At 33.1% G+C, this 24,519-nt stretch overlaps 1 protein-coding gene and 1 non-coding gene across 4 annotated transcripts in view; one reads left to right on the forward strand and one right to left on the reverse strand.

Moving 5' to 3' along the window:
• The window catches only part of LOC123710228 (centaurin-gamma-1A), a 132,081-nt gene that overhangs the window by 38,112 nt on the left and 69,450 nt on the right, over nucleotides 1-24,519 (reverse strand). The window lies entirely within an intron of this gene.
• On the forward strand, nucleotides 15,122-15,193 carry Trnah-gug. The gene has a single exon. It is a non-coding gene; the product is annotated as a tRNA-His (tRNA).

Raw genomic sequence — 24,519 nt, forward strand, 5'->3', positions numbered from 1 at the left:
CGAAACTCACAAATGGATTTTTTCTTAAACACTCGCTCGTACGTCGAAGTAACACAGATTGAGGAAACCGGCATTAGACCTAAAAATCGATGGCGTGTGTCAGGCCCTAAAGGCTGATAATCTACTTGGCTATTAGAAACGAAAAATGATCGCGAAACAGATACAGGTTTCTGAGCCCCAAACCTTAAAGGTTGTGACGTCATCGTTTTCTTTTCAATTAATTGGCGACAATATTAAACCGTTCACTTTGAACAAGGTTCAATAAGCAGAAAACACATGGTAAACGGAAACGATATCAAAATCATATCAAACTGGTGCATTATGGTTTTATGAAAGAAACATATGACGAGAGTCTTATTTTATCTCATTGGGAGTAGAATTTGCAGGTTTATAAATCACAACATATAAAACTGTATGAAAGATGTGCTGTATTCAGGACAAATACTTATATATATTAATTAGCTTATAGCTTGCCTCGATACATGGACTATTCAATACGAGAATCAAACGAATCATGTTCAATTTGTTGAGAGCACTACATAAAGCTTGCCAAAGGCTTACGTTGCTAACATAGTTCTTATGTAAAATTGTTCGCTCTTTGAATCGCGCTTTTATTGTTATTAAATATTCTTTTAAAACCTTAGAACACTATCAGACTTTTAATGTCACTGAATTAAGTCGATTTTAACTCACCCACAACTTACACGCATTATATCTGTGTTTATTGTTGTTTAATATGTAAATCTTTTAGCTGGCGTTTAGATTTAAATTAAATCATTTTGTGGTATGTTTAGTAATGTTTTAGATAGCTGTAAAGTTTTCTAAATAAATAACTGAATATTATACGGCATGTATAAGTTACATTTATAGTACCAGTAAACAATGGCGCTCTTATGTCGTTCCTATAAAACCAGTCCGGTACAATTAAAGTTTATACTTTATCAGAATTTTTAGAATGTCGTCCTCCCACAAGTGCCACAAGGACCGGTCTTGTCCTTTTATTAGGCGGTACAATTTCTTTATTGTGGTTCACAAACGTCAAAATCAAATAAGTAGGGCTACATATATTATCTGTGGCCTATTGCCTTATCTATGTACGATAATTGCAAGAAGATTTTACAAACAATAGATTGCAACTATTGTTTGAAAAGTGCATTGTAAGTACGAATTAGTTATTCTCACGTAAACAAATTAACAACTACATTATTTGTTATAATGTGGTAACTAAAGTAAATCAATCCCGTTCCAGCACAGCCTAAACAAAATTTGTTAGAAAGAGACACAGTTAAGTTAAAATCTATATTAGATTGATTAAATTGAATACTATTCAAAACAAGCCAATGAATAACAACTCTTCAACGGGCATATGAGGAAGTTTAATGTAATAATATATATACATACTTATATCGTTTTAGTGTAATTGGAAAGGGAGAGAGACTACAACAACTTTGTTGAGGCTTTTTCTATGAAACTTTTCCATATGATCTATCGGCCACTGATGGATTCGTATTAGGTCCAAATGAGTTTTCTTTTAGTGGGCATAGGTCATGCTCCGAGTAGAAAAGACCTTGGAACATTACTTGGTCACTTATACCCCTGTGTTATTTATTAATTGTATAAAACAACAACAGGCTAGAGGCTCAACTGATGTGAAGTAGGTTCGCAAGTTTTTGGTGCTTAAGGATATTTCCAAAAAAAGCCTTTACCAAAAAGCACCTGCAACGAAACCAAAACAAAAAATTCTCTGATAAGGATATCCGGACTACTATAATCGTTATCAATACCCTTAATTGGATGACAGTTTATTATTAAATATAATTTTGTAAATGTCACCGCATTTCCTGCTTTAAAGCCTGTAATGCTTGAGGTATAAAAGTCGTCGTGTGTTATAAATCCAGGTCGTTTTAAAGTTGGTTAAATTAAAACACAAAGTGTTTCAGATCTTATTTTTTTATTTTATTTCATTAACGTATAGTTGATTAATATAAATTAGTTTTAAATTATTATTTTTAACTTCCGAATGAGGCGTAGCCGTAAAACACATTTTAAGTTGTACCTTATGTGAGGATGTATCCTCAATAGTATAAGTTGATGCAGAATATTATTTGGAGCAGTTTACCTAATAAAAAATATACTGGAGACCACATAATAAGTATTGAGTCTCTAAAAATTGCTTAGGAATATATTCGATTGCGTAATGTATTTGTATATTTAACAATATTTAATTATATACATTAAGGTACATACAAACACGTATAATGTAGAAATTTAGTCACGTACTTTGCGTGTGTAGTTTTTTTTTAATTTCATCATGCGGTGTTTTTCATTTTGAATATATCCGAAGAGGGTTGAAATCATTTGCTGTATGTTTTACTAAATATTCAACTCTTCAACATATCTGCAGTACCTACTGCAATGCATTATATACCTATAGACTATGTCATTATATCAATTATATTTATATATAATTATATATCACGGACAATTTTTATATTAATTGTTTAATAGTGTAGTTACATCTTAATTAATACATTAAACGTTAAGTAAATGAATCCAATGTTGGCGAAAAGAATGAAGCAATAGGACGCAAACATGATTTTTGTTTGCCTGATTTATTACATTAACCTTGAAAACTAACCAAAAAAATTACGGTTGTAACAAATATATTAGTTTTGGTTGGAAGATTTAAGCTGTTTCTTGAATATCTTATGATAGGGGAAAATACGGCTATTTATTTACCACTCATCTATGAAAAATTATGTAGCAAAATGTTAAGATGGTTAAAAGTTTTTACATATTTTTTAGTTTGTTGCAGTTTGATAGATTTTATGAGAAAGGAGCAGGCATCAGCATGCCCTGCCGCTTTCCTATGAGTGTTTTGCCGGGCGTTGAGAGAAAGATTTTTTCTTTGAGACTTTTAGACGGAAAGATCCAACAAACCATTAGAAAAATATAATTATTTTAATAGATGTATACTTTTATAAACAAAATTTAAAACACATATTTTTTTAAACAAGTAGGCACAAGCTGTATTAATAACTGTATCCATTTTGTGGCCCGGGCTAAAAATAAGAATTTATGACGATGACGCGGGATATCATACAAAAAATTACACATTTAAAAGATATAAACTTCGCGTTAACTGGTTGAATAAAATTAAGTTAACAGATCGTAAAAATATAGAATGGATCCGACTACAATAAAATTTTACGATTTCTTGTGGATTTACGACTCCTAACTCAAAAATCATTATAGTACTTCAATTCAGCTCAGTTCATTTTATTGACATTAATTAAATGACTATATTATATTTGCTTAATATATTGTTAGATTAGAACTTTAACAGTAAAGTAATTTTATAATGATAATGAAAACACTTTTTTGATCGGATTAAAGCAATTTGTATTATTATAAAGTTATAATTATTTTACATAATTTTATGTAACGTGACCACGTGATCGCGCACGCTGTAAGAAAAATTAGAAAAATAGACGGAAAATTTAAAATTATGTAAAATAATTATAAGTTTATAATAATACAGATAGCTTTAATCCAGTAAACAAGTGCCAAATACGCACACCAATCGTGATATATGTATATTTATTGCAGCGCAAGAAAATACATATAAATTCATAAAAAGACAAAACTAGAAAAGTATTTAAATCATGTGATTATAAAAAGGTAACAAGCGTACGGAAATATGCGATCGTATCGTACCTTAAACTCAATAATAATTATTAAAACTCTTGGCAAAGTGATTGAGATTGGGGAAATTACATCCTTGCCGCGGAATAGCTTTTTCTAATTTTTTTATGCATCTCTGTTACAATGAACGAATTATTAATATAAATAAATCATATTTAGAGTTTTGTGGACAGTATACGATGCATCCTTCTCGTTAAAGTTTAGCTATAACAAAAACCCAGTGGCGCTACAATGGGTTTTGGGCGCATCCAATCACATTTTTATACAGAAGTAGATCAGACTTCTGTGCTGACACGTGCATCGGTTTTTGGGTTTGAGACTGATTTCCGCACGAGTAATAATAGGTGTTTATGGATTGCAGATTAAGGGGTCTTAGGTTAATAATAGGAGCAAAATATTTAAATGATTTGTTCATATGGCAGACTTTTTAAATACCAATAATTATACGATAAGGAATATTAGGGACCACATCTGCAACCATGGTAGCGCTGCCTTGTCAATGCGTTGAGCCCCTTAAAGCAAAAACAGGTATTCATATCTGCCTTTAAGGCTAAAGTTTAGAAACCTTGTCGAAAAGACATCTAGGACTCCGATTTTCAAGTTATGAATTTTTAAAGATTTTTTGTAATTAAAAAAAAGTCTGCCTCCATTGTAGCGGTTCGTTTACATATTGCTTATAAAAATGAGGGTTAGTGGTAGAAGGGTGAAAACGAAAGATTTTATGTTTTTCATAAAAAAGAAATATCTTTATAAAATGCGGTGGACCACCCTTATCACTTAGGGGTATAAAATAGTTTACGACCAAACTTATTTTTTTTATTATAAAAAGCAATCAAGCCGTTAGTTTAGAAGGAGTTTAGTAACAAATTGACAAGATCATATGTAAATATATTAAAGAAAAAATTTATTAAGTTTAAAGTATACACTACGTTCTTTGTCTATTAATGAAAAGGCATTCGTTAACATAGCAATTAATCTACATATTCTTTTCACTATGCTGAAACAACACGATTTTGCTGCTTTTTACATTGCTCCAGTTTCAACCACCTTGAGCTTAAGGCTATGACCCATATTCATGGTTTCGCGAACTTCTATAAAACATCCGCACCTTCGGTGACGTCATAGACTGCTGTAAAAATATCTTGCTACACTTTAAAATGTATTACTGGCAATTTATTGTTTTCACCGACGTCAATGCCCTTATTCCAAATTTGAATTCGATTCATTCATGATAGAATTATGGCGATTTCTCCGAAATTCAAAATTAGAACGTGCGTACTGTGCTACATTTATTTTTTGTGCATTTTGTATGAAAAGTCATAGAATGGATACAAATTATGGACAACTAGCATCCTTACAATAAGTATTGAGCACCACCCTGCTATAAATCATTTCAATACTTGACACTATGGCCGGGCCCGATTACTTTATGACCCAAAACTGCCGCAATTTACGAGTTACCTTTCTAAGATCATCAACGGGTATTAGTCACGAGCGAGTGATTTCGATCGATCGTTTATTCAATTTATTTATGAGTGTAAGAAATCGTTCGGGCGGAATTACGATTATCGTCTTATAATTCGATTATCTTTTTGATATATATTCTCACGAAATGGGTACTGGGGACTTGTAAAAATTATAGGTAAACCCTCTTAGATAACAATATTTAACAAGCCTTTAAAACAGCTCTTAACTTTTCGACATTACATTATTCATATCTAAGCAATATTGGTGTTAATTATTTTGTGAAACAAGCATTAAATTCTCTTGTTTTATTTAAACGAAGGGACGAAATTGTCACGCTATTTGAACTTGCAATCACCTGCTTGAGTGGAAAATAACGATCGATCAATGTTATACAGGATATTGCAGCTTTTAGATTGGTCATTTTAATATGAATTTAGTTTCGTCGTAATCAATATGCAAAGCCCACAAATATCATACAATACAAAGATTTGTTTTCTAATTAAAAGCCCACGCGAGCGACTATATATTAACTACAATCTAGGGTATATAACAATGAGCAGCCGTTCAAGTCTTAAATTTTCTTATATAGTGATTACGTCAACAGTAATTATTTACTTTTTTACACATACTAATTACCCACACATTGACTATGCTTGAAAACGAAATGCATTTTCGAGGATTCCTACAAAAAATTAATACGTTTATGTGATATTTTTGAGAGCTTTGCTTACTTTTGCAGACACGAAGGGGGGGGGGTCAATTAAAGTAAATCTGCTTACTTGAACGGCCCCTTATGACTAATAGGTATTATTTTGACTAACAAACTGAAGAAATTTTTCTAATACGGGAGTTACACTACGCTAAGTCTTTGAATATCACCCTTGATATATATAGGTATTTAGGATATTTAATAATAAATAAAGTAATTATAAGTAATAAGCGCCTTACTATATAAGATAATATAATGTTGTAATTAAATGTTTGATTCTCGCATTACTTATTAACCATTATTGACAATATCCCATTAAAACAGTGGCACTAAAACCTTTTGGCCTTTTGGTTTGGCCTCAGATTTGTGTAGCTTATTTATAATTATAGGTTCCTAATACCAGGCAAGGAGGCAACTTATTGCGTCTAGGGGTTGCTGATTTACTTACGATATTTTCCTTCACCGTGCGAGTGTTAAATGTGCACACGTGATAGTCTATTGGTGTACGGCCGAGGTTCGAACCCACGACCTCACGAACGTAGGCCAATACTGCAATATATTTTAACTTATAACGGCAAACAAATTCGCTAAACACATGACTTAACCTATGTAAGTTTATGAATATAACCGTTAATTTTTAAATTAGGAGCGAGCACTTCCTAACTTTATGTGTAAGCTTGAGAGCTTCCAATATGTTAACAGATTGTAATATAACTTGCATAAGACGATACGAACTTTCCGAAGCTGAACTTTGAACGTTAATATACGAAACTACTAAATGTCCTCGAAAGTTTGCTTTGGCAGAATAGGATAGGGCGTGATAAGTTATTATAATAAATATTTTCAAGAATAAAGCCTTTTTTCTAATGAGACTGGCCATTTACCAATGTCAAAATTAACACATTGACAAACAAACATTGAAAGATAAAAAGATTTACAAAAGCGATAGGGTCGAGATTGATGGGTCGAACGGAACACGGAAGCGCGAATAACGGGTTGTTCTAACACCGCTTGTAACCGTAAAGCTAAACTTTTCCTTGGAAAAAAGTAGTGACGGCGGTTTTGTATTTTGTGAACGCAGATTAAACTTAACGATGAAACAGTAAAAATCGAACATATAATTGACGATTCGTAGTACACAAAAAATGGCTCAAAAAATAGATAAAGTCTTTAGTAAAATTTTATATACAATCAATGTGACAAAACAGATTTGTAATTTTTTTATAGAATTTGATATCTTATTTTGTATAACGCGCCAAGCTTTATTACCTTTTTGAGTAATCTAATCTAAAGTCCTCGAGTACCAAATGGTGCATTGCTTATTGCAATAATCAACTGAATATTCTCGAAAAATAAGGGAAATGACACTTTCAATTTCCCTTTATAAAAATACTCATGTAGTTTGCTGTCGTGCTCTTCTATATTTCTACTTTAAAACATTATACATATCGCCGAATCGTTTATTAAAACCTAATCATAACAATAAAACATAAAAAAATCTAACTTACATGGTAATAATAAAAATAAATAAATAGAAAATTATAACAAATTTAAAGAGTTCGGTTCCTGTGGCAGAGTAGGCACTTTTAACGCTGGTAGCATTTCCTTATTCGTTGAGCGTCACCGGTACTATCTACCAGCTACATTCTGCATTATTATTATAAAGGGAAAATATTTATATTTGCAATTCCAGTTGTATCTGTTGTTCCACGTGACATTCAGCCAACTGGTCACCGTTTTTCAACTGTTTCTGTACTATGAAAAACAATTTAATGACTACTATATTGTTTTGATAAAATAAATAATGTGTTATCGTAAACTTGCACAGAGCTTGTGCACTGTCGCATCCTGTCGTATCCTTGTATAAAATGAGAACATAAATTTTATAAATCAATGGCGCTACAACCACTTAGGTCTGGCACTCAGAATTCTGTATCTTTTTCTGCGAATGTTAAATGCGCACATAGAGAGAAAGTCGATTGGTGTACACACGGGGATTGAACCAACGACCTTAGGGATGAGACTCGCACGCTGAAGCAACTAGGCCCACACTGGTGAGAAATGATATGACGACATAAAATATTCTTATAGAAAAATAGCCACTTAGCTGCCTATATTCCAATCTGTTGTTCATGAAACAAATATTGAATATTTGAAATTGAAATACACTACTTAATTTTCTTGGATATTGGAACACAATCGATCAATAAATAAGCGCTTATAACAGAGCTATCAAATGCGCGTTAGATTGTGGAGGGGTCCACCCTCAATCGACAACACAATGACACGTGTTGTAAGACCCTCTTTCATAAGCTTAAAGCTTATTCTATGATTTCCTTAATCCCTAAGAAGGAAAACTGTATATATGAACGCGGAGAAGATACTCATTCATACTGTTATGAAATGGTTATAAAAAGAAGACCAGGATAATAAATAAAAGATCCTTATATCTCATAGGACAATATGACGTAATTATTTTATTTATTTAACAAAATACAGAAATTTAGTGACGGTGGGACACAACATAGTCACGTTTTCTTCACCCACTTAAGCGTCGAAATTCATTAGCGTCAAAATTTATCCGATTAAACGTATCATACTAGTAAGTTTATTCGAATGAATTTGCTATGCTATGTATTAGCAGGCATCTAATAAAGCTCTTCAAACTTTCTGATCTAGTAGGCAGCGTATGAACGATATTTAAAAAAAATCTGGGTAGGTTCACGTACGTAAAAATTCTATTAAATTTCCCTTACTATTTTATTCTTGTTTAGTTTCAGTTCGCACCTCAAAAAACCTGTTTTTCACAGCCAATGGACTTTTTGTTTCATGCTCGAGGTCCGCCCAGAGGGTTTAATAAAAATCAATATCGAGTGGAACCAATAAGCGTGTGATGGAAGCATTGACGCGCCTGCAGGGTACAGATGACTAAATACTGTATACTAGCGTAAATAAAAAAATATTGTTCAAATATGTCCAGACTGAAAACATGTTTAATATAAATCGCTATTCGCAGTTATCATTAAAACAAATGGGCACATCGTTTTTTTTGGGGAACATATAAAATCCCTTAATAATCTTTAGAAGTGATATATTTACATCCAATAGCTGACGATAATGTTTTCTTTATCTTTATTGCTTAGGTAAGCATAAAGGCCGGCAACGCACCCACTAAAAAGGGGTGTCTATCGGCTGCGATGACTGCCCTTTTTGGGCGTCTCGCAGGCTTGTTTATATATAAAAAATAACGTACACAGCGAAGTTAGTAGTATGTTTGCATTCATTATAACATAGTCTGCGCCCGTGTGCCTTGTGCACACTTTATCAATTCCGCATAAGAAACAGTGACAAATGCACATAGATGGATCGAAGGTATGACATGAAAAAACCAAGCTCTTACGTAAAGAGATAGGATAACAATCTCATTATTATGAGTATAATAGAAATAGAACTACCTCATTTCACTTATAGCCTACTCAGACCGTTATAACACTTTCTGTCCTGTCGTTTGGCCCACAATCGGCAGTTACGGTCCACCCTCATAATAGTAAAACTTCGTGATAGTGTGCTGACACGCAATTCTTATCTATTATGATCTAATTCAAATTTACATAATTAAGTTATGACGTTCGAAATAATGTTTTTGAGCTTTATTATTCCAAGCTCCCTATGGATTGTCTTTCTTATTGTTATAGGTAGGTTTCATATTTGATTTGTGTGCCTTTTTGTAGTGGTGAACAGATAGAGAATCTGAAATAATTTCTTCTTGGTATGAAGGACTGAATGTTTATCTAAGCGATAAATACTCCAACTACTAACTTTTATCACAGCTTTATTAAATACAGGGGTTAGACGCTCTAACAGTTGTTACAATCGAATAATCATTTACTACAATATTTTTTATAGAAAGTTAACCAGATATACGGAAAATAAGGTATATAAAATGCGTATAAAGCCTCATTATTGAAGTAAAAATAATACACGACATCGAAACCGCATTCCTTATCCAATCACTTGTTAGTTAGATAATGATTGTGCAAATGTTGTCTTGTTAGAACTAATAAGGAGCACAAAATAACAGATAACATATTCGACGAAAGTATAACGTATTAAAAAATAAAAAATAAAAGTATTTCGTAATCCAACCCAGATTCAAATTTCCAGAAAATATTTTCAATATCCGAACGAAAACATCGTCTTGATCTGTCAACTAGAACAAACATTTTATCGGATATGGCTTAGGCGTGAATGGATTAAAGGAACGAAAATAAGTCATAGAAAACATCCATTCACAACCACAGCAAACAAACGAAAACGCAATTGACGGCCGAACAATGATACTAATCCGTAAAAATGATGAGCTAGTCAATTTTACATTAGATATGCGTGACAACCTCAACACAAAGTTCACAATTCACTACAAAACGGTTCAAGGTAGGGGGCCAATTAATATGTATTTAAAATATAATCTCTAGTGCAAAGACGTTACGTTAAGTATACTTTATTTGTATCATACAATTATTTTCTTTATGTAAATGTAGACTTTAAACTACGGTCGCACTTGGCAAGGGTTGTCGCGTCATAAAAATGCCCTTCTTCCCTTTGACAGCCAAAGGCAAAGGCATTAACAATGAGTTCATAATTCTAAGAAATTAAAAAAATATAATCCGCTAGATTTTGAACAGGGACAAGGGGAACAGACGTAAATAAAACACCAAAAAATATTAAGGATTTGTGTTGTTGCTGCGGGCTAATTAATATTGATATAGGTTTGCCTTTCAGAGGGAATACTTGTGGTTCAGATATATTTTTCAGTGGGTCATAATATAAAGAGAATTGTTTTAAATAATGTACATGAACTACTGCTACAAATATAATAAATACAATACCTCTAACTTAATTTTCAATATCCATTTCAAAGAATCGGAGTGATTTTTATGAAATTGATATCGTTGCATAAGAAAATACAAAAAAAACATATTCAATATTATTGTAAGGGGTTCGGAAACATTAAGAATTCGGAAGGAATTATTGAGTAGGGTCCGCGACCCTTGGATATTTTATTTCTGTGTTTGCTAGGGAACAGCATAAAGTTACAACTCCGTGCTATCATTGGCGAAATTGCGAAGGGTGGTCCCGAAGACGAGAGGGTGTAACTTGGAGACTTTTTTTATTACCTTAGTACATAATATTTTCATAACACTACTCTCTTCAACTAATCCCTTAGGACATCATTTTACAGCCTCAACCGATTTGTTTCTAGATCTTTTAACTATGTTTAACAATAATAAGCAATCTTGCCCCATGGGCATCTCCATTGTTATTCAATGTATTTCAATTCATGCGTACCAAAACTAAGGTACTGTAAACATTACGCAATGTCTAGCCCCTCAAAATTTAAACTGTATCAAGCTAACATTTCTGACACTCGAACAAAAGGGCATGAGCCAAAGACGTCCATCACGAAAACGTTCCAACAAAAGATGTCGACAAATACATTTGACAAACGAACTCTGACAGATGTTACTTGAGCCGTTGTATTTCGTAAAACTGGAATCTTTGTGCTAAGCTTCCGTATTGCAAAACCAGTATAACGAAAATAAGAGGAAGCTCTTTCAAGTTCATGTGAAATGTTAGATGTGGGAAAATACGAATTTGACAATAAGCTGGATTTTTGTAAATAACCTTAGATATATACATATCTTAGGCAAAGCATACAAATGATAGCAATTAATTTTAAACAATTAAATCTTTTGTTAACTACTTTGCTACCTATTGTTGTAACCAGCGATTACCAATGTCTGTCTATTACTACAGGTACGAGTTATATACCATTCCTAAAAGAAATTTTGAAATTTTGATTTTTGGAATTTACCGTACTATTTTATTATTAATTGCAATAATTTATTACAGCCATATTAGGCTTGCGTATATCTTTGAATATCACTTCTTTATTTGTAAAAATTATTACCTGGAGAATGTTTTCATTCTCCTAGATCCAGACCCTAAGATTTCATTTGTTGTCGGATGAGATAAGTTTTACAAATATTGATTAGTTTTCGCGTCATGGTCATGACCATAATGTTTTACAATCGAATCCGAGACCGTGACGCATGCTGTATCGAAACCCCTCAAACCAACAAAATCGTGCTGAGAATGTCAGACAAAGTTACTTTATTTAACGAACAACCAATATTTCAATGTTCAATACAATTAAAAAATCATTATATAAAACAATTATGATTATACATAGGTGATCAGAAATGTATTTTTTTTTTTTTTATAAAATAGGGGGCAAACGGGCAGGAGGCTCACCTGATGTTAAGTGATACCGCCGCCCATGGACACTCTCAATGCCAGAGGGCTCGCGAGTGCGTTGCCGGCCTTTTAAGAATTTGTAAATTTGTAACTAATAGTATTGACTAGTGTCTATTATGTGCGTAAACAATACGCATGCTTAAAAATATAAGAAAATATGACGTTACAAATTTTACACCTATATATATATCGATTAAATTGAAACATAATAAGAGAAAGACTCTGTCAAAATAGAAAAAAACACAAATTTAAATTAAAACTTAAACCTCATTAAGAGCGTAATAAACAAAATTACGGTAAGAAGTCTGTGTAATGTACACATAATTTAATAAATATTTTCATTAATGTTAGTAATTAATTTGTATGACCGAGATATATTTAAGTACAATACTTTATATATGAGGTTTAAAGTACATTTAAGAAGGGTTTTCGTTTATAATAGCGTAGTATAATCCCTATACAAATGTCATAGACTGAAATATGAATTATGCTTGAGGTTTATAAGCTGATTTAAAAAATTCAAAACATTCTTGGCATTTGCCATATTGTAGATAATCTATGCAAGGAGTATATTGTCTTGCATGTGAAACGCACAGATTGGTAAACATTGGTTCGAAGTAATATTGGATAAATCCGTGTGGTATGAGAAACCTTAATTATCCTTTTATTATTTATGTTATTTAATATAAACCATGAGCGATCCTTAAGTATGGTTGAAAGAAAACATGATTGTGATATAAATATATATGAATAAAATGTACACAGGTAATAAGTGAAACTTCTTTATGACCTTATTTTTCCAAAAATGATCTACTATATTCAACTTTACATTAATTGGTTAAATAAAGTTAATGATAGGGACAAGAAAAATATGGCGCGTAACTGAAAAATGAGACGGTATTTTTTTTCCAATGCCGATAAAGAAGTTTCACTTCAAAAATGGCATTAAATAGTATTTATTTGTTGGTCATGTAAAATAAGACTTTACTATAAAAGATAAACATAAAACTCATTTCTATTCTCACAGAGTATCGATTTCCTTATTATACAACGTTCTGACATCACTTAGTGTGTATTCTGATCACAGATAACAGTAAATAGGAGATGTATCGATGACCTAAGAACCGCATTCACAGAGGGAGAGTTGTTGCTATGGCAATAAAAGAGGTAATGCAAGATAATAACAAACATACTATTTATCGAATTTCAAATGTAACAGAAAAATAAAATATTTTAATTAAAAAGAAAAATTCTGATCAGTTCAGTTGCCGTTCAATTGTTCTTTTGGGCATCAAACTTATGTCATCCAGGTCATATGCCACGATCTTAGTAACTAAATATTTAATACAATACAAAATAAAAATAAACTACAAATTCTCCAAAAAAATCTCTGCTTTTTTCACGTAACAAATAATATATGAAACAAGCCTATGTAAATTTAAATTGGTCCGTGAAATAAACAAGATTAAATGTGACACACGTCCTTGTAAAGAAAAATACAGGTTTTATAAAGATCAAAGGGTCGTAGCAATGGGGTAGTTTCATTATGAATAAGGCTTAATTCTGAAGTTGGTAAATCACATCACCGGAAGCGCCCGTTAGAAGGCAAATGACTCACGTACACTAGATACCTTACAGCATCAAAAAAAATACAAGTATTATTATTATACTAGCGGACCCGACAGACGTTGTTCACCATCATACTTCAAGCGATTAGGATATTAAACAAAGTATGAGAATATGAACTGCAGCGCCATCTGCCGGGCTGATGTGTGAAATTAAACCATCCAGGGCTCCACCCAAACGCTTACAAAAATCATTCAAATCGGTCCAGCCGTTTAAAAGCAGTTCAGTGACATACACACGTACAGTAGAATTATATATATATGTAAGCTATCCTATATCCTATCTTTTAATTTAGATCAAACTGCACACGGTGTGCAAATTTGATTGAAACCGGTTAAGTAGTTTAGGAGTCCATAGCGGACGAACGTGATGCGTATTTATATATATTAAGATTATTTATCAGCAAATATTGCGCTTTGTAAGTGAATCTGTGGCTAACACATTGGACTCGAACTTACGATAATGCTGCATGTGTAAAATCGCGGCGTGACGAGAATTTTACAACTTGCAGAATACAACGGCGATGCTACTAAACTAAAGAACGTCACTTAGCAAGAAAATATTTGTATTATTTTACAATAATTATGAAGCCGAGCTCGTTTCAGAAACGAATATTAGGAAAAATAACTCACTTTTAGTAAATAATTCTAATGCAACACATGAGACACCAAATATTACGACTTTAACAAAAATTACAATGTCTTAAAACATTTTCGCACGTTGCGGGAACGAGTTAGGTTATCAATAGAAGTCTGGGGCTAAACTCGCCATTCAAATATGTTGGGAACTGGATATTACTGGTTTTTTGAATACTTTTATTCATGTATTGTAAATCTTAGATTTTTATGCTTTTAGGGTGCAAATTACAGTGTGAAATTGGCCGCGTTTACATGCCAAAATTTATTGTCAAGATGTTATTTAAATTTAAAGACAAGCGCTATGATTTCTGGGTCAAATTTTTAACAGGTGTGTTTTTAAAGTTATGTCTAGTAGGCAAGTGGCAATTTAGTCGTTACGCAAGAATAGCTTCAGAAATTTTAATAAATTTGGTATGTTGTAGTGACGACTTTTTAATTGCTTAATGACGCCTCTAATACTTTATTATATGTATATATAATCGAAAAGAAGAGATTTTTCGTGTACTGTAAAAATCTTTTGTTTTGCCACATAATACGAGATTAGAGATATAAAAACGTCTTATCAGTAACTTAATCAACAAAACAATTCGTAACAACAATAGTATTTAAAATGAAGGTTAGGTACACATATTTCAAAATATTTCCCAGTGCTCCGATAGCCGTGATCGTCTAGTGGTTAGGACCCTACGTTGTGGCCGTAGTAACCCAGGTTCGAATCCTGGTCACGGCAGTGAATATCACTGTCATGGCGGAGCTAATTTTTGTTTTTTATTTTGATTCACTGAATTCATTACAATATATTAAATTCACACAATATAGTATCCTGATATAAATCAAAACTATTTAAAGAGCAGTATTTAAATATATTTTGCACCAATTTAAAGATTTCAATAATAATATAGATGTAAGAGTCAAAAACGGTTTTGAATGACATAAATAGCACTAGTTATAAAATTATGGGTATGCACTGCCATCTGTTTACCTAACTATGAAATAAAGTAGGTATATGTGTAAAATACTGTGAATGTTCGTATACATCTGTTACCATCTAACAGAGGGCGCTTTGTATAATATAGATGCGCCATCTAGTGGCAATTGCACAAAACAACAAATAAAATAAAATGTTTTACAGTGCCATCTAGCTTTAAACATTAACGCTGTCCAAAACAATCAATATTTATAATAGGCAAGATAAATACTGTCAAAATCTGTTATAACAATATGAAGGGACTATTCATATTTGGTCATTAAAACCGATAGTCGTAACAGCCGATGTCGTTGTTATTTAGAACCTCACGTGGGACCTTTGGTTTTGGTCAATATAACCGGTATGTTGTTCTAAACGATGTTGTCGTAAACGTTTTTGACTGTATATATTTTTATTCCCTGACTATATTAATATTCTTAGTAATAATAAGAATAATGTGATTTACGATAAAGTTTATTGAAATAAATATTCTCATTTAATTATTTGACAGGTGTCAAAGGTCATTCGTTCAGCGTAGGTGTCTAGACGCATCGTTTACAAAGTTATTAAACTTATTTGGGATTTATAAAAGTTTTGTTATTTCTAATTAATAAAAGCTAGCTGACGGCAAAAATCATTTCATACGAAACATAAATATTTATGTTTAGTTAAAGATTCGTTGATGGAAGAACGATTTGTTTTGTAGTTTATATACCAATTCGTATCTCCAATACATAAATGTACTCGCGATAAAACAAGCTATCTTGTTTAATAATGTATGCATTTGAATCCATCTTTTTGATATAATCTTATGACATCCCCCAGTACAGGGGTGAACGGAGGTAAAGGCAGTCGCAAGTTAATAATAAAAATGGAGGTCTCACAAAATAATATCCACGCTAATAAAGTGACAGCCACTAGGTAACAAATATGTATAATACTGTCTGAAAACAAGTGTCAACTATATCTCAATATTCATCTCTCGGGAGTCTCTCGTATAAGTCGTGCTTGAATGATTGATGGTGTAGTCGAGACAAAGTCTACTTTACGCTATTTGCCCCTAAGACCCGTCCCAAGATATATAGAGATGTTACAACTTAGGTTACACTTGTAGACACTTGGGGGCAGCGGCTACAAATTGAGTCACTTATAGAGAAGTCCTACTGTTTTAAAAGTTTTATTATAGAGAGTTTAGATATGGTTTCTTTGTTTGCACAACATACGTCATATATATATTGTATAAATAGATAGTATGTAAATTCCTTACGTCATGTATAACTTTGTATATAGATTTTGGAATTAATTTGAAGATAACTGTAACTAAAAATTGTGATTTATAAAATAAGCAAAAGTAATACTGAATTGTATTGTATTGTATTGTATCAACTCCATATAAATATGTAAAGGTTCGTCTGTGTTTACAGAACATCATATTATAATGTTCAGTAAAATTTCCTGAGGTGAGTTGCTGTAGGTACCTATTAAATCTCTATTGTATTTTATTATGCCATCTCGCGACTGGAAGATTTATTTCATACAAGTAAGGTAATGGCTACAAAGGAGTAATATAAGTAGTAGGTACCATATAAAATATTCTTACAAAATGTATTTTTACGTAGTTTTAATAGAATAACTATCGGTTCCTAACCGTCAAAAATAAGACGGACCTCGAGGCAGAATACGATATTCCACCCGTATCACCTCGACGTCCATCGTTACACAAATTAGTGTTTTTTAAGGCAGTTTTTGCCACGCACCACCACTATACCATATCAACTGCCCAGCGTACCAATTCTTAAAAGGCCGGTATCGTACTCGCAGTTCCACAGGTATTAAGTGCCCATGCGCAACTGTATCACTTATATGACATACACTTTTAAATATAATAATTTATTGGTCCTGCTTTCTAAGTAAGAACCTTGCAGGTTGACTGAACAGAAAACTTTGATAAAATTTTCAAAAGTTTTACAAAAAAAACATTATTAGCTTGCCTCGACACTGTAACAGCTCGTTATACGAGGACAAAGCTTTAAGCTGTGCAAAGCTAAGTAATTGTGGCTACACCCCCAGCAGGTAACAACAGGTCATTAACCTTTGTCTCATTATTGGGCTTACCTTGTAATGCCGCCGGGGATATTGTTTGATATTATATCTCTTAGGAATTCCTTTTAAATTAAACTCAGCCAGGAGTGGCCTAAATGCCTAAAACTTAAGCTTATGCACGTAGGAGGGATACTGTATAATTTATAATGAAACTGATACGCATATACATATGTATATGTTTGTTTTAATTAAAATTTCTTTTGAATACAATACTAAAAAGTTTAAATAATTTTTCATACTTTTATTGATTGGTCTTGTAATTAATAGTATAGGATAATTAATTGATTTATATACGTGTATTAATGTCATATAGGTCACTTTTGTCATGTAGAAATATTTATGTATAGACGTAGGTCATCGTGATCTTTATTGATATATGTATCTATATATCATTGTGATTATAATGTATCACGTGTGGTTGAGACAAATCATGTTTGTTTATGGCAAAAAACTTTAATAAAAAATATCTATCTAATTTTCACCATGAACCGTATTAACGTCAAATTATCTAACATATATTTAAAACTTAAATTGAACAGCTGAAACAAATCGAGTCCTTTTTTTACTTGGACTATTTTTGAAGGAGGAAGGTTTTTATGGCGAGAAAGATTAAGACAGGGAAAAAATTGTTAAAAAATATACAAACATACTTTTTATGTTCTTAAGACGTATTGTTCCATATGATGGCATGTATTTACTGAAAAAGTGGGCTAAGTAAAAATTAAATTAAGGCAAAACGAAGTTCACGAGCTAGTAATATACGAAAATTAATCAATATAATTTTTTATCAATATTTTTATAAACCTATATAAAACTTAAATTCGGACATTACAGCTGTAAGTTCAAAAGATTAAAAATAAATGATATATTTTAAAAGTGAAAGAATAACATACCTGTTCACCTGCTTTTATAAAATTGCACAAAAGCTATTCAACACAAAATGAGAGTCACCTTTCAAAGTGGAAAAATGAGCGAAGATTGAATGGATTATAAATTTATTGTGGAGACGTGAGTTTGCAATAACGTTATTGCCTGAAAAACGTCTTACGTGGTCTTGGCAGTATATTTAGCTATTTTCTTCTATGGATATAAAAAGTATGGCGCAAAACCTGTTAAAAGTATCGTATAAATATTATCGTGTTTTTAGCAAAATTTTGCGATGTGTATGTTTGTTTGCACACGGGACAAGACTCGAGCTAATTCGTGCATTTGATGATAAAAAATATAGAAAATTTCACGACTGCACTAGCAGTGTAAAACGCAAATTGGGACAGTTATTAAAATGTTTTTTATAACTAGTGTGGCCATAGATACTGTGATAAAAACTTTTCCTTTTTTCAACTTTTTAATTATTTTGAATTTGGAACACGTATATTATTTTAAAAACTTCTTTCGATTTTGCGCCATTTCAAATATTTTTTGAGTTCAAATTATCAAATTAAAATATAGGGTATTAAAGAAAATAGGATTGCAGTGATCGCCTTGCTCAAGTGTTATTCATATTCCAGACACTTCAAAAGCTTGGTATCAGTCGTATGTTCGTATATTGTACTATCAACGGATACAACAACACTTCGTAAGTCAAAGACCATAAAATTTCGGGGCGGCCGCATGCTCGTAAAACTACAAAGGCTGTTAATGTTATTAAAGCCAGAAGTCCTCGAAACCCCATTAGAGAGCAAAAATCTTATCGCGAGAAATGAAGATTGCCGCTAGGACTCTGTCGCGTAGTATAAAACAAGACCTGAAACTCGGTGCTTATCGTCGATATACAAGACATGCCCTAAATCAATCTTTACAATTCTATCGTGATACGGAACTGATAAGCACAGAAACATTACTCTTTCTCCAATGAAAAAAATTGCATGATTGAAGAACACTACAATAAGCAAAATGATAAAGTGTACGCTCACAGTTCTATAGTAGTAGTCGGTAAGGTACAAAGTGGTCTTCATCTTACGTCAGTGATGGTTTGGTAGGGCGTGTCTTATCAAGGAGTCACAAAACTACATTTTTGTGAAAAAGGAGTGAAAACTTCAGTCAAAGTGTATCAAAATAGTCTTGTCAATCTCTCAGTTTAATACAAATAGTACACATTTTTTTAAATATACCGTCGACTTTCCAGTGGGATTCTCCACCTGGTCACAAGGCACGAACTAGGCAAGGCTGTCAAGACTGGCCCTCATCTAGCCCAGACCTCAACCCTTTAGACTTCCAAATATACGACCCGGCGACATTGAGTCTCTTAGAGAATCTTTGGAGCAAGCTGTGGCGAAATTTACCTTGGTGCGTTAAGTCTATGTAATAAAAGCTAAAGGTGGCCATTTCGAATACAATATTTGTTTATTTTTTGCTGAGACGTTGATAAATATGTAGGTATAAATTTTAATAAGATTACATTACTTCATAAAAAAAAATGCATTTTCATTTTTAACAGAACATACGGCTGGACTAGGTATATGTATGTCATTTTGGCAAACAATACTTCACCCTTTTACCACCAATGCCAATTTTTCTATCAATTATTAAATCTCATTGTATGTAGGTAATTATCTACACTTATGAACATAGATTCAATGTTGAAGCAGATCTGTTACAGTTACTAACGGTTTCCAAATGAAGGGCGTAGAGCGGGCGAGAAGAACTGGAAAGATAAACCAAAACTTAACAAACAAGGAAATTATAATTGCCTCACTTAACATATAAATGTGAGCGCGTGAAAATATAGAACACAAGATCAGAGTGTCTTTCCTTTAATAGAGACTAAGTAGTGTTATTGGACACTTTATGTTAAAAATCCTTTTTAACTAATTAGGTGAGTCTTAAGTTAGGCTAGATTGTAATGTTCCATAATGTCTTATATAAATAATAGCGATTAGTAGTAGTAATAATTTTCAACTCTCACTAGAAAAAAAATGCCAAAACGTTTGCCGGGTCCACCGTAATACCGCTGACTTATAGAATACAACAAATAATCAACATATCTCAACTTTTTGTAAATATTTTCACTGTAGTAGTCCCTGCATCATTAAAAATACACAGCAGATACTGAGATGACTTTCAGTACAAAACTTTACATGAATATTAGTAACACGTCCTTAATTATTTACAGAGCCAATCAACATCAGTTTGTGTCGCAGAGGCACAAAGCAATCTACTGAATTAATCACACCGATACCTGGAATCACAGTACACTACATTGACAGTAAGGAAAAAACACAGTAAGAATATATGTACATTTAAGTTTATTCAGGTTATAGCTCTCTTTTATATGTTTTCTATATGGCCGTCAGGTACGCAAAAAACCGATACCTGGAAATCACAGTACACTACATTGACAGTAAGGAAAAACAACATAAATCTTAAAAAAACAGTAACAGTCAGGTACGCAAAAAAAAATTTCATGATTAAATTTTCAAGATTGGACAAAACAAGTGACATCACCGAAAGCACCAAAAGGCACAATGGACAACCCTAAACGTAAGCTTGACCCTTCGAAAACTGCTGGGCCATTACTAGCTCCAGGTTGCTTGTGTAAGACAAAATTGTCATTTCTCGGAGGAAGTGCTAAAATTCTAACTTCTAATTTAACCTCATATATCAACGAAATATTTATATAATGGGTATATAAATATTAATAAAATATAATATATAATTAATAGGAGGACTATTTGAACAATATGACTATAAAATTAAAGGATATTTTTTATTTATGTATTTCAATAATAAAAGTTACCCTGAAATTTACTATTAAGCCTCGCGCCATAAAACGCATTATACACAGATTGAGTACTTTTATTGACCAAAACACTACTTCATATAGAGCAAACAGGGACGGCCCCTCGAGCCCTTCAACTAAACGCAATTCACACCCCACGTCATCAAAATTCACAGCATGTCCGTCTCATTGCAGCGCTTTCAAAGGAAAACATACGATATTCTGCCTGTATTTTTCACCGCTGAAAAATCACTTGGAGAACATATGAAGCACCGGAAAACCAGCGAAAATGAGTTTGGATAGTATTTTTAAAGCTTGATATACGCGTTAATTCGGCCGCTGCAACATCTGAACTTTGGATTTTCGAACCGTTACTAAAGCCTTCAATAGAAGAGCGTACCTTAAAAGCCGGCAACGCACTTGCAAGCCTTGTATCAAACAATAACTTTAACATAATAATAATACAGTAAGTAAGCTATAACGAGCCCTATTTGTAAACATATGCATACATATATCTTCTAAAGAATAAAAATAAATTAATGGCGCAACACAACAACCTCTTTAGGTCTGAGCCTCAGATTTCCAAATCTGTTTCATTATGAATTTTGATCTACTAGGTTGTGCCTGACACACGCCATCGACTTTTTGGTTGACATGTCGGTTTCCTCACGATGTTTTTCTTCGCCGTTGGAGCGAATGTTAAATGCGCACATAGAAAGAAAGTGCATTACCACAGCCGGGGATCGAAGATACGATCTCTGGGATGAGAGTCCCACACTGAAGCCACTAGGCCAACGCTGCTCTCATTCATTATTTTACTTAAATCAAATATTATGGGGATAAAAAAATGTAATAGATGTTATATACGTTTTTAAAGTGAGCTTTTAAAGCGATTTAAAAATACCCCAAGGACGGTTCAACTTGTATTTTTTTTGTATTACTAAATTGATCTAACATAACTGTATATATATCATACCTATCAATTCATACATGTATAGCTCAGTATTATTCATTATAGAAAGAAAAGCTTTCCAACTTTATCAGCAGGAATAATATATGAGACTTATCCTATTTCCTTCATCAAGCTCTTTAAAAATAAAGTGTATTTATTTTTGTCCTAAATGATTTTAGGGGAATTGTAATTAAATAATAAATATCAAATAGTATATACTGAGTACATAGTATTATTCATTATACGAAGAAAAGCTTTCCAACTTTATCAGCAGGAATAATATATGAGACTTCGCCTATGCCCATTATCAAGCTCTTTACAAATTAACAGTGCAAACAACACTGGCAAATTGCACTAATACTTTTCGAGTCTAGAGTTATTTTAGTTTCACTTGTTGGAGCTAAAACTAATTTCACTACTGTTAAATTATTTAACCTATGTTTTCTCAAAGACAAATTGGTCAAGTACATAAACAAGTTTGACTCAATAATCAGGAAAGCAAGGATTTATGTAAAATCGTGCGCTGTACGCGTCATGAAAAGGTATAAATGTTCTATGGTCCAAGCAGAAAAATAATTTATAAATTAATTTGTTTTCTAATTGAAGACCAAATTTGGTACCTAGGCGATGCGTTGCCTCCTTCAATTAATTATAATAAAAAAATTCTGGGTTATCAGCGTGTGGGTAGAAGGGAAAAAACCATGGTTTCGTAATGTTATGGATTGCTGTATTGCGACAGCGGAAAAGTTGCTGCATCTGGCACAGGACAAGACACGCTTCACTAGACTGATGGCACTTGAGTGTCACTAAAAGAAGAAGCATTATTAGCTAAGCATTTAAAAGCTATTTGCTTTAAGATTTTGAATAAAGCCACCCCTTACAAAACCCCTGTATACATAAAAATATTGGATGAAATTAATAATATTTATTCTAATAGCAGATGCGACACAATCCGTGTCTCTGTCTCCGAGGACAAACAAAATGCGCGATCGTTTTTGTTTCTCCACCCATATATTTTACACGTGTACGAATTATTATTTTGTTGTCTATAGTCTATATTAAAAAACAGGCAGCCATTCTCGGTCAGCTTTGACAATGACAGTTTTGTACCGAAAATTACATCGTGTATTTTCAAATGGAGTTTAACGTTTGCAACAATGAGTGTCCGTACATCCCTCCTATTGTTGGACATTTCATTCTTGTCGAGACATTTAGTATATTTTTTGGTTCAAGTAATATTAAACGGCCATTGTTGTACATATTGGTGATATTATTGAGATGTAGCGTATATGTTATTAAGATAAGTTGTAGTTAGGAATATAAATGACCTATTTGACATTTTAAATACAATTTCAGAGTATTATTAGTGACTACAACCTTTGCAAATGGCATTCATAATTTCGAGAATCAGTCAAAATGCTTTTCAATATGGCGTCGCATCTTGACGTACCATGCTTGTAAACAAGTAGATATACGACAATATATTTAATTAACACGTAAGTAGTCAATTTTTTTTTTTTTTTTTTTTTAATAAAATAGGGGGCAAACGGGCAGGAGGCTCACCTGATGTTAAGTGATACCGCCGCCCATGGACACTCTCAATGCCAGAGGGCTCGCGAGTGCGTTGCCGGCCTTTTAAGAATTTGTACGCTCTTTTCTTGAAGGACCCTAAGTCGAATTGGTTCGGAAATACTTCAGTGGGCAGCTGGTTCCACATAGCGGTGGTGCGCGGCAAAAATTGCCTTGAGAAACGCTCAGTCGTGGAACGTCGGACGTCGAGGTGATACGGGTGGAATTTTGTATTTTGCCTCGACGTCCGATGCTGAAACTCAGCTGCAGGTATTAATCCGAACAACTCCTCTGAACACTCTCCATGGTAAATGCGGTAGAAGATGCAGAGTGACCCCACATCTCTACGCAACGCCAAAGGATCGAGCCGCTCGGAGAGGGATTGGTCATCGACGATTCGAACCGCTCTTCGTTGGATACGGTCAAGTGGAAGGAGCTGGTACTGGGGAGCCCCCGCCCAGAGGTGAGAACAGTATTCCATGTGGGGCCGTATTTGCGCTTTATAGAGTTGCAAGCGGTGGCCCGGAGTGAAGTACCGTCTCGCCTTGCTGAGCACACCAAGCTTTTTGGAGGCTAATTTAGCCTTTCCCTCCAAATGACCGCGAAACTGAACGTCGTTCGATATGTCAACGCCAAGTATTCCGATGCTGGCTGTGGCTTCAAGAAGAGTGTTTTCGAAAAGAGGAGTAGCGACAAAGGGTATTTTTTTCGCGGAAAACGCGCAAACTTGTGTCTTCTTGGGGTTAA

The sequence above is a fragment of the Pieris brassicae genome, chromosome 1, assembly GCF_905147105.1.
Source record: "Pieris brassicae chromosome 1, ilPieBrab1.1, whole genome shotgun sequence".
Lineage (NCBI taxonomy): Eukaryota > Metazoa > Arthropoda > Insecta > Lepidoptera > Pieridae > Pieris > Pieris brassicae.